The sequence below is a fragment of the Strix uralensis genome, chromosome 3, assembly GCF_047716275.1.
Source record: "Strix uralensis isolate ZFMK-TIS-50842 chromosome 3, bStrUra1, whole genome shotgun sequence".
In the NCBI taxonomy this organism is placed as follows: Eukaryota; Metazoa; Chordata; class Aves; order Strigiformes; family Strigidae; genus Strix; species Strix uralensis.
The window spans coordinates 108353922-108354760 of record NC_133974.1 but is presented as its reverse complement, the minus strand read 5'-3'; positions in this window follow the sequence as shown (position 1 = coordinate 108354760).

Sequence of the window (839 nt, the reverse complement as noted above, 5' to 3'; positions counted from 1 at the left end):
GCCGCCAGTGCTGCCGCCGCCCCGCCCCGGCACGTCCCGGCCCCGCCCGGCATCCCCCCCCCCAACCCCCCCGCGGATGTCAGAGTGCCGCCAGTGCTCAGCCCCGCGGCAGCCCCCGCTTTTCTCGAGTCCCTCTGCACCCCCTCCGGGGCACGGGTGAAGAAACAAGTCCCCCCCCGCCCCGCGGTGTCCACCTCTGGTCCCCGTGGACCCGAAGGGAAGCACGTCTCCCTCGCAGCTGGGCACCTCAGCGGCTTCACATCTGCGCCAGCCCTGGCTCCCACATTGGCACATGTATTCATCAGTTAAAATAATCGGTATTTCCTACATAAAACCCAGAAGCATCCATGTCCAAATCTGTAGGCTTAGTTTTTTCCATTCCTTTGACGTTTTTCTAATATGGCTCAAAAACTAATACGGTACATACGTACCCTGTATAGTCATCCTGTTACAATTTTGAACACTGCACACAACAGAAATCACTTCCAGCTTGATTTGCTGGTGGTGACCAAAGCATGTGTTACTGTCACTGCTGGCATGAACCCACCTACACCCCCCTGCGCAGCCCAAACCCCATGCAACGAGTTCCCCCCAAACACGCACCCCTGCGCGTCGTGCGGGGAAAGGAGTGTCTGCTGCTGCCAAGGATGGCTGAAATGCTGCTGCTGGCACCCGCATAGTACGGCAGCCTTCCAAGGGAGAATTCAAACCATTTGTTTCATATTTTAGGTCTGACTCAGGCCGTGCTGGGCGCCAGGCAGCATTCCCGGGGCGGCGGCGCAGAGGCTGACAGCCCTCAGTGCTGCACCCACCGCCCGCGCTGGCTGTCCGGCTCCCTC